General features: G+C 47.7%; 1 long non-coding RNA gene across 1 annotated transcript; it reads right to left on the bottom strand.

Annotated features, from left to right (window-relative positions):
* Positions 1–11989: 11989 nt before the first annotated feature.
* LOC119308191 lies at positions 11990–14367 on the bottom strand. The gene is made up of 2 exons (XR_005149911.1): positions 12890–14367; positions 11990–12573 (listed from the first exon to the last, which is right to left on the bottom strand). It is a non-coding gene; the product is annotated as an uncharacterized LOC119308191 (long non-coding RNA).
* Positions 14368–14383: the final 16 nt, after the last annotated feature.

Below are 14383 nucleotides of genomic sequence, written 5' to 3'. Positions count from 1 at the left end.
CTTGCTTCTGCGTCCTCCTGCGCTGACTCTTGCTGGAGGGGATTGTCTTCGGCACTTTCTAGGGTGTTATTATCTCCTGTGCCGGAATCTCCATTCTTGCTGTGGCGGGATTTAGAGCGGCGCCGCTGACGCCGGCGCTTGGGCTGTTTCTTTAGGGAATCTGCCTCCGCTGCTTCTTCGCTGTCCCCATCTTTTGGGGTGTCCACCATGTATATGTCGTATGACGAGGTGGTCTTCCAGTGTCCTGTGGGCGCTGGTTCTTGATAGTCTCCGGCATCGTCGTCCATACCGTCGATGTCTTCGGAGTCGTAGTCGAGTACGTCGGTTAGATCGTCGACAGTGGCTACAAAGTGGGTGGTGGGTGGGCTCTGAATTCTTTGTCGTCCGCGTCCCAACCATCCTGGCCGTAGTCCGGCCAGGGCTCTCCGGATAGCGAGAGATGCTTCAGTGAATTTAAGATGCCGCCGAAGGGTGAGTGCTGAAAGATGTCCGCAATGGTGAATTCCATGATCGGTGCCCAATCGGATTCGACTGGCAGGGGTGCAGGAGGTTCGGAGTCCGGCAGGGAGTCCGGCACCTCGGAGTCAGGAGCTTTATGCGGGACAAGGTCAGTGTTCGGCTCCATCGCCGTGGAAGTTGCAGCTCCCGAAGCGGTATCCAGCCACCCGTCCTCGATCTGCGCGATCGGCTCCGGACTATGGGTCGGAGCGGGTTCGTGTGCGGCCTCCAAGGTACTGTACGGCGGCGAGTTAGGTCGTGCCCATCGTGACAGTGCGGCACGCTCGGCTGTGGCTCGGGTCCATCGAAGATCAAGTCCCCGCGGATATCGGCCGTGAAGTTTAGGCTTCCAAACCTGACCTGACGGCCAGGGGCGTAGCTTTCGATCTGCTCCAGATGGCCAAACGAATTGGCCCGCAGTGCGAAGCCACTGAATACGAAGATCTATCCGGGGAGAAAAGTCTCACCCAGGACCGCGTCGTTGTTGATTGAAGAGGCCATCAAGCCTATCGGTGACGACACAGAGGAACTCTCAATGAAAGCACCAATGTCGGTGTCAAAACCGGCGGATCTCGGGTAGGGGGTCCCGAACTGTTCGTCTAGGCAGATGGTAACAGGAGACAAGGGACACGATGTTTTACCCAGGTTCGGGCCCTCTTGATGGAGGTAAAACCCTACGTCCTGCTTGATTGATATTGATATTGTGGATGTTACAAGAGTGGATCTACCACGAGATCAAGGAGGCTAAACCCTAGAAGCTAGCCTATGGTATGATTGTTGTAATGTATGTTGCCCTATGGACTAAAGCCATCCAGTTTATATAGACACCGGAGAGGGCTAGGGTTACGTAGAGTCGGTTACAATGGTAGGAGATCTACATATCCGTATCGCCAAGCTTGCCTTCCACGCCAAGGAAAGTCCCATCCGGACATGGGACGAAGTCTTCAATCTTGTATCTTCATAGTCTTGGAGTCCGGTCGATGATGATAGTCCGGTCGATGATAGTTCGACCGATGATGGTAGTCCGTCTATCCGGACACCCCCTAATCCGGGACTCCCTCAAGGAGGCTCCTTCCCCACTTGTATGAGCATGAGAACAAGAGGGACATCCACGCGCGCTCCTCCTCCGCCGCCCGCCATGCCTCGTCGCGACGCGACGCGGGTCGCGGGAACGAGCCGATGTCTAAATTTTTGCCACGCACTACGGGTATACGAAAGGTCACTCGGGAGCTGAAAAGTTTTTGCTGTAGTGGACATTGAATACGAACCATGCACCCTTCGGCCGCTGTCTGTTCGTTTCGTCTCCCTCGTTCTCGGCGCTGCCCTCTCGCCTCCTTCTCTTGCGCCTATAAAAGGGAGGTCGCTCCTCTCAGCAAGACGCACCAGAACTACTCCTTCCCTCGCCTGTAGGCCTCCGAGACCGCACCTTTTGAGTCACCTTTTGAGTCCTGTACGGGAGAAGGGTGATAAGGTTTTTGGGGAGCGCTCAGCGCGACTACTGGCTGCTTCATCACGGACGATCCGGTCGCCGACGACTACTTCCCCGACGACGACTTCTTCCCCGACGTCCACGACCTCCTCGACGACATGGCAGGCGAGGACACCGACCCCAAGTCCAGCGCTTCTGTTGCTGTTGTGCCGTACGTGTTCTTATCCTTTCTTTTAGAAGTCCTGCTACAGTTCTTGGCTCTAGTTTCTTCCCTACGTATGTTATGTTCTATGTCGTATAAGCAACTTCATCTAGTGTCTGTTCTAGATGTGTTTACCTCAAGTTCATATATGCAGACGTTGTTTACCTTCTCTCTGTCAGATTGCATGACTTGCTTTATATTTGCTATTTTAGTCATGCTTTATCTAGTATTTCTGTTAATAAAATCATTCGATAAATTGCTCATATTTCCAACAATCCAAAAACCTTATTATAGGCAATTTACCTCGAATGGTTTTGCTGCTTCCATGAGACCTCCTATGTTTGAGGGTATCCACTATAAGAGGTGGCGCGTGAGAGCAGTCTTATGGTTTCAAACCATGAGTTGCTATGACGCCACTCTTGGTAGACCTGAAGGAGAACTTGATGCTCAACAGGCACAAGCTTTTCAAAAAATGGATACCTTGTTTAAGGCTGCTCTCTTGAGTGTTCTTGGTGAGAACATAGTTGATGCTTATGCGTTAATTGACAGTGGAAAAGATATGTGGGACACACTCGAGGCCAAGTTTGGGGTCTCGGATGCCGGCACTGAGTTGTACATCATGGAGCAATTCTATGACTACATGATGACTGAAGAGCGCTCCGTGGTTGAGCAAGCTCATGAGACACACATTTGCTAGAGAACTTGAGCACTTCAATTGTATCCTACCAGACAAGTTTGTTTCCGGGGGTACCATCACTAAGCTTCCTCCTTCATGGAGGAACGTTGCTACCTTACTGAAGCATAAGAGACAGGAGTTTTCCGTCCCGGATCTCATTGGTACTCTTGATGTGGAAGAAAAGGCGAGAGCAAAGGACACACGTGCTCGAGGTATTGAGGGAGGATCTAGTGCCAATCTGGTACAGAAGAAAAACTTCCAGTCCCACAAGTTCAAGAACAAGGGCAAGCTTGATGGTAAAGCAAAGTTTGATGGGAAGAACAAGGTTGTACAACACACGAACTTCAAGAAGAAGAGTGACAAGAAGAAAGGTGCTTGTCATGTGTGTGGAGATCCTGATCATTGGGCTCCTAGTTGTCCTAATCGCTATGACAAGCGTCATCCTGGGAAAGGCGGCAAGACCGCTAATGTTGTCACCGGAGACATTGACATGAAGGATGTTGGGTATGGTATATTTCCCACTATTCTTTCAGTATGTCATTCTCCTGATTGGTTGATTGACACGGGTGCTAATGTGCATGTATGCGGTGATATTTCCATGTTTTCGTCTTATCAGACCGCAGGGACTTCAACCGTGCTGATGGGCAACGGTTCATGTGCTTCTGTTCGTGGTGTTGGCACGGTCGATCTGAAGTTTACTTCGGGGAAGATCGTGCGGCTGAAGAACATGCATTATGTCCCCTCCGTCAATAAAAATCTTGTTAGCGGATCTCTTCTGTGTAGAGATGGCTATAAGCTTGTCTTTGAGTCGAATACATTTGTAATATCCAAGTATGGAACCTTTGTTGGTAAAGGCTATGAGTCAGGAGGCCTGTTTCGTTTATCCTTATCAGACGTTTGCAATAAAGTTGTTAACCATATTTGCAACAATAGTGAATCAAATGTGTGGCATTCACGTCTTTGTCATGTTAACTTTGGTTGAATGTCGCGACTAGCAAAGTTGAACTTAATCCCTAGTTTCACCACTGTTAAGGGATCTAAGTGTCAAGTGTGTGTGCAAGCTAAGAAACCTCGTAAGTCTCACATGACTGCGGAGACGAGAAATCTTGTACCACTAGAACTTATACATTCATATCTATGTGAAATGAATGGTGTCTTGACAAAAGGTGGAAAGAAATATTTCATGACGTTAATTGACGACTCCACTAGATACTGTCGTGTGTATCTTCTGAAATCTAAGGATGAGGCTTTGAACTTTTTCAAGATCTATAAAGCTAAAGTGGAAAACCAACTTGATCGAAAAATCAAGAGGCTTAGGTCCGACCGTGGTGGAGAGTATTTTTCCAATGAATTTGATGTTTTTTGTGCGGAACATGGTATAATCCATGAGAGGACGCCTCCCTACTCACCTCAGTCAAATGGAGTGGCCGAAAGAAAGAACCGCACTCTAACTGATTTGGTTAACGCCATTATAGACACATCGGGTCTCTCCAAGGCATGGTGGGGGGAGGCGATATTGACAGCATGTCATGTCCTAAATCGAGTTTCCACAAAGAACAAAGATATAACTCCATTCGAGGAATGGGAGAAGAAAAGGTTAAAACTCTCTTATCTGCGAACATGGGGTTGTTTGGCGAAAGTCAATGTTCCAATTCCAAAGAAGCGGGAACTTGGACCAAAGACTGTGGATTGTGTTTTCCTGGGATATGCTTTTCATAGCATTGGATATAGATTCTTGGTGGTAAAATCTGAGATACCTGACATGCATGTCGGTATGATCATGGAGTCGAATGATGCAACTTTCTTTGAAGATATATTTCCCATGAAGGATATGGCTACCTCATCTAATCAGGAGATGCCTAGTTCATCGAATCAGGAACCAGTTACAATTACTGAACCTGCCATTTTGATGGAACACTTTGAAAGTCCTATGGAGGAGAACAATGAAGTTCCTACTAGTAGCAAGAGACAGAGGACTGCAAAGTCCTTTGGTGATGATTTTCTTGTGTATCTCATAGATGACACTCCCAGTTCTATTTCAGAGGCCTATGCATCTGAAGATGCTGACTACTGGAAGGAAGCAGTTCGTAGCGAGATGGATTCCATCTTGGCGAATGAAACTTGGGAGATAACTGATCGTCCTTATGGGTGCAAACCTATAGGATGCAAATGGGTATTCAAGAAGAAGCTTAGGCCTGATGGTACTATCGAAAAATACAAGGCTCAGCTCGTGGCTAAGGGTTATACCCAAAAGGAAGGTGAAGACTTCTTTGATACTTACTCACCTGTGGCTCGACTGACCACTATTCGAGTTCTACTTTCACTAGCTGCCTCACATGGTCTTCTCGTTCATCAAATGGATGTTAAGACTGCTTTCCTAAATGGAGAGTTGGATGAGGAAATTTATATGGAACAACCAGATGGGTTTGTAATAGATGGTCAGGAAGGGAAAGTGTGCAAGTTGCTGAAGTCTTTGTATGGACTCAAGCAAGCACCTAAACAGTGGCATGAGAAGTTCGAAAGAACTTTAACAGCTGCAGGCTTTGTTGTGAACGAAGCTGACAAATGTGTGTACTATCGCCATGGTGGGGGCGAGGGAGTTATGCTTTGCTTGTATGTTGATGACATACTAATTTTTGAAACAAATCTGAATGTTATTAAGGAGGTCAAGGATTTCCTATCTCGCAGTTTTGAGATGAAGGACTTAGAAGTGGCTGATGTCATTCTGAACATCAAGTTGTTGAGAGATGATGATGGTGGGATTACATTGCTTCAATCTCACTATGTGGAAAAGATCTTGAGTCGCTTTGGCTATAATGATTGCAAGCCTTCTCCAACACCATATGATGCTAGCGTGCTGCTTCGAAAGAATCGAAGAATTGCTAGAGATCAATTGAAGTATTCTCAGATTATTGGCTCGCTTATGTACTTAGCCAGTGCTACAAGACCTGACATCTCTTTTGCTGTTAGCAAACCGAGCCGGTTTGTCTCAAAACCAGGAGATGTGCATTGCAAAGCTCTAGAGAGAGTTTTGCGCTATTTGAAAGGCACTGCAAATTATGGAATTCACTACACTGGGCATTCAAAGGTGCTTGAAGGGTATAGTGACTCAAACTGGATCTCAGATGCTGATGAGATAAAGGCCACGAGCGGTTATGTATTCACTCATGGAGGTGGCGCTGTTTCTTGGAAGTCTTGCAAGCAGACCATCTTAACGAGGTCAACAATGGAAGCAGAACTCACAGCACTAGATACAGCTACGGTCGAAGCAGATTGGCTTTGTCGGCTATTGAATGACTTGCCGGTAGTTGAGAAACCTGTACCGGGTATCCTTTTGACTTGTGACAATCAAACTGTGATCACTAAAGTGAGCAGCTCAAAGGATAACATGAAGTCATCAAGACACGTTCAGAGAAGGTTAAAATCTGTCAGAAAAATAAAAAACTCCGGAGTTATTGCATTGGATTATATCCAAACGTCTAAAAATCTGGCAGATCCTTTTACTAAGGGTCTATCACATAATGTGATAGATAATGCATCGAGGGAGATGTGTATGAGACCCACAATATGAGTTGTTCATAGTGGTAACCTATTCTTTGTGATCGGAGATCCCGTGAATTAGATGTGGAAGACAAGCTGTTGGTCAACTGGGAGGAGAGTATCCTTACTGTTAAAATACCACTCCATGAAGATGCAATACTCTCCTAATATGCATGGCAGGTTGATGTATATCTTAATGTGTTCTAAGTGGCTCATTTAAGCAGATATGTTATCCTGCAGAACATCTTTTGAAAAACACACCTATATGAGTCTGATTGTCAAACGTCACAATCTATGAGAGTAGGGTTCTCTCTAGTAAACTCATGAAAGGTCACGGAGTATGACGCATAAGCTCCACCCGCGGGGAAGACCCATGGTAGCCACGTATCGGTCAAGGCTTTATGTGAAGCTAGATTCACAGAAAACTTGCAGTTCAAGGCCCAGTCCACTGTTCAAGTTGCTTACTAGTGTAACATAGAGTTCTAGGTGGAAGTTCAACTTAACAGTCTCCACTACAGTACCGGTATATAAAACAGTGTTTTGGAACCAAAGGCAAATTTCTGTGCACCTATGGGATCTGGTGGGGGATTGCTGGAATTTAGTCTATTTGGGCAGCCCAATAACTATTTCAGAAATTCCTAATAAATCCTAGAGGCCCACTTAGCCCATTTGTGCAAGGCAAGGGATACTACTAAAAGTTTAGTCCCACATCGCTAGTTTAGAGGGGATTGGACCTCTTTATAAGGGAGGCTCCTTCCCCACTTGTATGAGCATGAGAACAAGAGGGACATCCACGCGCGCTCCTCCTCCACCGCCCGCCTCGCCACGCCACGCCACGCCTCGTCCCGACGCGCCGCAGATTGCGGGAATGAGCCGAGCCGATGTCTAAATTTTTGCCACGCACTACGGGTATACGAAAGGTCACTCGGGAGCTGAAAAGTTTTTGCTGTAGTGGACATTGAATACAAAGGCTGCACCCTTCGGCCGCTGTCTGTTTGTTTCGTCTCCCTCGTTCCCTTCAGCTCTCGGCGCTGCCCTCTCGCCTCCTTCTCTTGCGCCTATAAAAGGGAGGTCGCTCCTCTCAGCAAGACGCACCAGAACTACTCCTTCCCTTGCCATCGGTTCCATCTCTGAGCTGCTGCTGTCTTCCTCATCCCGGCTTGCGGCGTGCACCGCACGTCGGGACAGTAGGCCTCCGAGACCGCACCTTTTGAGTCCTGTACGGGAGAAGGGTGATAACGTTTTTGGGGAGCGCTCAGCGCGACTATTGGCTGCTTCATCACGGACGATCCGGTCGCCGACGACTACTTCCCCGACGACGACTTCTTCCCCGACGTCCACGACCTCCTCGACGACATGGCAGGCGAGGACACCGACCCCAAGTCCAGCGCTTCTGTTGCTGCTGTGCCGTACGTGTTCTTATCCTTTCTGTTAGAAGTCCTGCTACAGTTCTTGGCTCTAGTTTCTGCCCTACGTATGTTATGTTTTATGTCGTATAAGCAACTTCATCTAGTGTCTGTTCTAGATGTGTTTACCTCAAGTTCATATATGCAGACGTTGTTTACCTTCTCTCTGTCAGATTGCATGACTTGCTTTATATTTGCTATTTTAGTCATGCTTTATCTAGTATTTCTGTTAATAAAATCATTCGATAAATTGCTCATATTTCCAACAGTGGGTGGTTCGGGTAGGTCGGGAGAGCAATGCCACAACACTGGCCATGAGGGGCATAGGCAGACCGTTCGGCCTCGGTTGGAGAACGGGTGGGCGAAGAAGCGGAGCTGGAGGAGGAAGCGCAGCTAGAAGGAGAAGGCGTTTTGCTGGCCATTGGGTGAATCAAACGATTCAAAGCAAATCGACTTAAACTTCTCTTTTTTCCGTTCAACTATTCCCTAAGTGGCCCTAGAAAAAATATATTAATTGGTTCGCGAGGGACTCTCCCCACCATGCCGTAGCATTCACAAAACCCCTCCTCCCCTCTTTGAACAAAAACATAAACCATGCCATGGGATTCACCCCAAAAGAATTTAAACCAAACAAGAAAAAATCATGTACGGTCACGGAATTTGCCCGATGGGATCATTTTGGTCACTGAACTTCAAAAACTGCAACAACAAAAAATGTTCAATTGTGTGTCTATATGGTTTGGCATACTCTAACCAACTTTGACCATGCAGCTCAGCACAGTAGGGACCGTATCGGTGCGAGAGGAGGTTTCTTTGGGCTTTTCTACAAAGTCGCCACTTCATACGATTGACCAATGCAAAGACCATGGCGTGGCGGTGCCCGCTCCGGTTGGCCGTCAAGGAGGCCGCCGAACCTCGACTCAGGGATGTTAACGAACTGCCAGTGCGTCGCTGCCAGCGCCTCGACAGCGAGGTGGGTCGCCATATTTGAGGCGGCATGCCGGCGGGAACACCACCGGCAGGAGCTCGCCGTACACCTGGCGGTGCGCCTTCCGGCACATGTCAATGACGTTGGCGTCGTCGAAGCGGAGGCGATCGGCGAGGATGACGAAGAAGAAGACGCCGCGGTGCGGAGCTTGTACGGCTCGCCGTAGGGCCGATGATGGGGAAGCGTCCGTCCGTCCCTCGACCTCCTCGGCTCCTCGCAGCACGCGGCGGCGCTTTAATCGTCGGAGACGGGGATGAACTGCGCGCCGAACGTGTTGTTGTCCATGATCCGGAACTCCAGCACAGTGGCACGAACAGCCCGGCTCCTGGCTGTTGGGTATGACGGCGGTGCGCGTCACCACGGCGCCGGCGACGGAAGGCGTGTCGTACAGGTCGTTGGTGGTGATCTTCCGGTGGTGTTGGCGCAGTTCCGGACTCCCCAACGTCGCGGCTGGCGGCGGGAGGCTGCTTGGGCGCGCAGGAGGGCGTCCCGCAGGTGGCGCCTCGATGATCCACAGACCGAGGTCCCACCGCGCCAAAGCCGCGACCGCACGTCCGCCTCGCGTTCGCCGTGAGTGGCCGCTGACACCACGCCGTCGCCATCGCTCGCCAGAGCCGCGTCACCTCGCGGCTCGCGCTCACCAGCGCGCGAGCTCTCCACCCCCGAGCGCGGGAACTACCGCGCCGTCGCCACTCCGGTCGTTGCCTCAGGACGACCTCCTGAGGTCAAGCGCTCGCACGACCCGCAGGACGCACCGCCGCGCAGGAGGAGAGTCGCGTGAGAATGCAGCTCCCGAGGGTGAGCACCTGCAGCAGCCGCCCCTGCCGGATGCATGCCAGCGAGCTCCATCGGCCCACGCACGCACTTGAACGCCTTCCCCAACACGTTGGCCCCTCCTCCATCCCCATCCCCGAGCGGCCGAGCCCACCCCCCATCCCCAATCCCGGCCACCAACCCCCGAAAAAACCCACGCTTGCGTCTCCGATTCTCAGCCGAATAGACGCATTTCGCGTGCGCAAACCCTCTCTAAACCCCTTCCTCACCGGCGACGCCTCAAGCCCCTTCCTCTCCGGCGAGCCTCAGGCCCCGTTGTCCCCGGCGAGGTGGCATTCATCTCGGCAGCTCCCTCCTCGACCTCGATCGAGCCCCTCCCCTTCCTTCCCTGAGAAGCCCCGCCCTCTCCGACGAGCGAGCGAGCGCACCGGTCGGGTGAGACCTTCTCCGTCGCTTGCTGTGACAGATCGCCCCCAGCGCCCGCAAGGGTCCTGCCCCGTAAGCCCCGGGCATCCTCTCCGACGAGCGAGCTCACCGTCGGGTGACACCAGCCCCGTCGCTCGCCGTGGGCAGAGCGTCCGCCTTCGTCTCTTCGAGCAGCGTGCGAGCGTCCGCCAAGGGTTCCGCCCCGTAAGCCCGCGGCCTCGACTCCTGCGAGCGAGCGAGCTCACCTTCAGGCCGCACCCTCCCCGTCTCTCGCTTGTGGACAGATCATCCCGCGCGCGTTCGTCTACATCGCTCAGTGTGCGAGCGACCACCAAGGGTTTCGCCCCGAGCGGGCTCACCGTCAGGCAGCGCCCTCCCCGTCGCTCACCCGGCCGGCCTCGGAGGGCAGTGTGCGGGCATCCGCCAAGGGGTTGCTGCGAGTGGACCAACCGTTCAGGTAGCAAGCAAGGTTACCTCCCATCCGCCGGTCTTTGTCATGATTTGTGTGATTTCCCTATCAACAGCCTAATTACACGCCCGCATGCTGTTCGGAATTTGGTGCAAGTGATTTTGGCACTAGATAGTAACTTTCAGATATTTTGTCTGTTTACTCTAATCCAATCGAATTAGTATTTGTTTGGATGATTGAGTCGAATTGCGTGAGAGCAATTATGCTCCTAGCATATGACATTCACGAGCTCATCTGATCAGAACAAGGCTAGCACGTAGCTCGTAGATTCACTGCAAAAAGTGGTACTGGAACAGTTGAAATGTTTGCATATATCAATTCGAGGTATGAGATAGCTAACCGGGCTTGCTGCTCGGTAGTTGAAATGGAATATCACATTGAGTGTAAACCATGAATTAGGGGACAAGAGGAGGTGCCTGTGGCTACTGCTTTACTTGAAGAGATTTATTGTCTCAGATGCATCATTTAAATAATCTGATTTAATGTTGTAAAGAGGTTATGTGCTCCAACTAATTTATGCATTGAGCCATGCCTTTTTTTTCCTCAAGTTAATTACCAGAATGCAGTTTGTGTGGTGAAATAATTTAGGCTGTTCATCCATGGCTAGTTTCAGTCCTTATTCTAAAACTAACCAACTGGTTCAGAAATTACAGGAGAGCAATATGATTGAATAGTTTGAATCATCCAGTCTACTTTATTCATAATGTTTTGCTTTCCCTGCAAAAGAAGTCATTAACCCTGTAAATGGGCTATTTAAAGCACTTGAGTGGTGACTGTCTCCGTTTCACATTCATTGCCCAAAGGGGGATCCACTCAACACCTTGTTTCCTCATGTTTTTTTTTTCAGATCAACATTTCTACAGGCAGAGCAGAGGAGCCATCTTTGGTCTTCAGTGAAGAAAGTTAACAATGGCTCAGGGTGATAAGGATTCAGGCAAAGACAAGTCCTCAACTCACAAGAAAGAGGCCAGTGAGGGAGAGGCGAAAAAGATCATTTATACGCTGGCAACACCTATTACTCTTCCACACCCGGTAAGAAACACCATATTTCTAGTATGTATCAAAATGCATGTTGTTGTTGACAATAACATTCTGTTCAGCTTCATTCAGTTGATATCATCAAACATTTGGAGCTTACAAATATAAATCATAGAACTGACAATCTCACAGAATGTCTTACATGACCAATTGACAACAAATTAGCATCAATCTTACAACATTTCTTACATGAGCAATTGACAATCAATTAGCATCAACAGTTGGGAATCTTGAGTTTTGAACCTCTGAATGGTAGTTTTTCACCATCAAAATTTCTTTATTTTGATTGTCGCGGGTTGCCCTTTTTCAGGCAGAAAACTATACCGTGCTCAACCTTTTAGCATCAACAGTTGGAAACCTTGAGTTTTGAACCTCTGAATGGTAGTTTTTCACCATCAAAATTTCTTTATTTTGATTGTCGCGGGTTGCCCTTTTTCAGGCAGAAAACTATACCGTGCTCAACCTTGATGGCAGCCCTTATGATGTTAGAAAAAGTTGGACCAAAACTATCCTGCACTTCAGATTATGGTGTTATAACAATAGTGATGAAAGGTTTGAGTTTGGGATGCCTGGCAAATCAAGTTGCGTTCTCCCTAGTTCTGGTAACTTCCTGGTCTATATGCACTACAAGTCCCAGTGGTTATGTGCCGTCATTGATGGCCCATCAGGCTACCTAGACGGTTACATAATCGTAAGTACAGGGAATCCAAAGGATATCAAAGCTAAGGAAAACAGGATCAAAACAAGTGGCAAACAGAGCAGGGCCCAAGCAAAGCCTATTTACATAAGCATGGCTACTCTATTGCCTTGGTGTGGGAACTATGTAAATGCTCAGAAATCTGGATTAGGATATCCTGCGATCCTCCCATCATTCAAAGAAATGTACCGGTGCGTAGATAGCCCAGATTTGCATACACTGCAGTCGAGAAACAAGGCGATCGCTGCTGGACAGACGCTTATTCTTCACTTGCCAGAAGCAGCCCGATCTGATGATCTCTTTTATCACATATATCACAACTTCTGTGGGCAAGAGATTCTGGGAGATGAACGTTTGACGGCTGCCCGCCGCTGGAAGAAAGACTGCATGGCAGCCAGATCGGTGATGTTGGGTATTTTTCCAAACATACCTGCCCCGAAGCATAAAAGTAAGGTCACCCATGTCCAGTTAAATTCAAACAAAGAGGAGAAGTCAACTGTCAGTACAGAAGGATGCCCAACTATAGAGAACTTCAGACTTTTCTACAGACCTAAGCATAATCATGGAATGTTCAAACTAGAGGACATGCCTATGCATCTGGCTAAAGATGGTCCAGTTAATAAGCAGTGGGCAGAAGAAAAATTACGAGCATCGCCCAGTTATGGTTCTACGGTGAACTTTTTGATCAAGAGGATGTCGAGTTTCACAAGCTCAAACAATCTGAAGGAGGGTGGAGATGCATGTACCGCAAAAAAGGAAGCAGGAGGTTCAGCAGAAAATAACACCAACCCTGCAGGCCCCAAGGATACTACCCTTCCAAGTGCTTCTGTACATACCAGAGTAGCGCATCATCCCGTATCAGTGCCAATGCTGGAATCAGAAAGCTTCGCTGCAAAACAGGTTGTTTCATGCAAGGTAATGATCTACCTGGCGGTTTATCCTTGTTATTCTCAACTCCTGTAAGTTGTAACATTAATCTTTGTTGTTTTGAATCTCAGGAACGCATTGACATTGCTGCGCCTATTGGTTTGCACAATCTAGGCAATACATGCTATATGAATTCAACGATCCAATGTTTACGTGCCGTACCTGAGCTGACTTCCATCTTAATGAGGTTCTGCAAAAATTAACGCCCCCATCCCCTTCCATTGGTGCTGGAAATATTTGTACTATTAATAATTTCCTTGCCTTCTGTAATTCCACTGATGCAGGTATTCAGACCACAAGGGTAAAAATACTGATCAGAAAGCGCATGACTTGACTATTGAGGCTCGTGATCTTTTTAGAGACCTTAGTCAAAGTGACAAGGCGATTAAACCAGAGCGATTTTTAAAGGTCAGGTGTTTTCCCATTCAGCTCTTAGCACCCCAACATAGTCAATTATATGTTAACAAGGTTTTTTAAGAAATAAAACATCTTATGTTGCTGTCTATGCCATGTCAGTAGTTATATAAAACATAAACTGATCCTAATTTCATAATGTTGTTCTCATTTCATCATATTAATCATCAAGATTTATGATATAAACAGCTCCATAGTATTCGATGGAAAATATTGGTACAATTAGAGCATAAAGACTAGATAACTTATGTTTAGAATGGAAGGAATTGTAACCATATTCGTAATTAAGGCAACACGGTTCAATTTCGGACTGATAATTCGAAGAGGTATCCGCTTTCACAGCAGTTCCTAGAATTTTCTCTATTTTGATTAATGAAAACACTTCTTAGACTTTTATAGACTTTTGTAAACACACAAGTTTATAGACTTTTCAGTATGACATATTGTAATATTCTCTAGATATTCTCAATAATTGTTGTGTGGTGTAATCTAATCAGATGTTGCGGGCTAAGAACAACCAGTTTCAGCAAAAAGAAGGGGATTCCTACATGCAACAGGTTACTCACTGTTTGTAATCCATGAATGTTTATACATATCTTGTAAACTAGGTATCTGACTCTGCATTTTGGACTGTGCTCACGGTTTGTAACCAGTCAATTTATTGGTATATTTGAAATTATATGCTAAATGACATCATTGATGGAATGCAGGATGCGGAGGAATTTTGGACCGAGATGTTATTAACATTCTCAAAAACACTTTTCTCGGAAGAAAAGTAATTTCTGCTGAACAGCCATATTCATTTTTAAATAGCACTGTAACTTTTAATTGTGATCTGACCATCCAAGTTTTATTTACAGTGAGCCTTCCTCTGAAAAAATTAATGAGCTTTTTGGGAT

The sequence above is a fragment of the Triticum dicoccoides genome, chromosome 1B (assembly GCF_002162155.2).
Source record: "Triticum dicoccoides isolate Atlit2015 ecotype Zavitan chromosome 1B, WEW_v2.0, whole genome shotgun sequence".
NCBI lineage: Eukaryota > Viridiplantae > Streptophyta > Magnoliopsida > Poales > Poaceae > Triticum > Triticum dicoccoides.
This window is presented reverse-complemented; position numbering and strand designations above follow the sequence as displayed.